Genomic DNA, 939 nt, shown 5'->3' on the forward strand with positions numbered 1-939 from the left:
CGGAGGTCAGATAGAAGACTGAAGGGAAGGACGGAGGTCAGATAGAAGACTGAAGGGGAGGACGGAGGTCAGATAGAAGAGTGAAGGGAGGACGGAGGTCAGATAGAAGACTGAAGGGAAGGACGGAGGTCAGATAGAAGACTGAAGGGAAGGACGGAGGTCAGATAGAAGACTGAAGGGAAGGACGGAGGTCAGCTTTAATCTTCTACATGAGATGTTTTAAGAACCCATGAGTAATAAAAGATTTGAATTCCTATTTCTGGCATAGTAATCACATCTGTTGTGTGAACATTTGTGTTCATTTAATGAGCGCCGTCAGCATACAACAAATGTGTATATAAAGTTTGCGGTCACTAGAGGGAGTCGCACAGTCACAGATAACGCTGAACATACATTCCGGTATTACTAAGATCGGGCTGCTGTTGCATTTTATAAAGCCAGATGTAGATTTATGATGAAGTTACTGCTGTAACCTTCCCTCCGTGTGATGGGCCTCACCGATCCATGCAAGCCTGTGTGCTGCCCAGAAGGGATGTGTTCCTTCACTGCACTGAGGGGTTATGTTGTGTAAGTAATGTCAGGAGGTGAGAGAGTTTTCTGATCAGTGTAAGCAGTGTGGGAGTATTGTGTGTAACAATGTGACATTTCATCCTTCTACAGGCCAGGCTGGATATGGCCTTCGGGACACATCACACGTAAGTCTCCAGAATAGTCTATTGATGAATATAAATGTTCCCTAAAACTGTCATTGTGAATATTTCCAAATATATACATTATACATGTTTGTGGGTTTTTTTGTCAGCTCCAGAACATGGCAAGGATGGGGATATTACAAATATTAACTTATTGTTTTAGTGGAAAGATATGCTGGAGAGCAGAGCAGAGCAGAGTGGATTGAGGCAGTAAGTACAGGAGAGGAGTGTGGGGGATATGACAGGG

General features: G+C 43.9%; 1 pseudogene; it reads left to right on the plus strand.

Annotated features, from left to right (window-relative positions):
* The window catches only part of LOC108799231, an 11,954-nt pseudogene extending 11,234 nt beyond the window's left edge, over positions 1-720 (plus strand).
* Positions 721-939: the final 219 nt, after the last annotated feature.

Source organism: Nanorana parkeri, unplaced genomic scaffold, assembly GCF_000935625.1.
Source record: "Nanorana parkeri isolate BGI_ZX_2015 unplaced genomic scaffold, ASM93562v1 scaffold1664, whole genome shotgun sequence".
Taxonomy (NCBI): Eukaryota; Metazoa; Chordata; class Amphibia; order Anura; family Dicroglossidae; genus Nanorana; species Nanorana parkeri.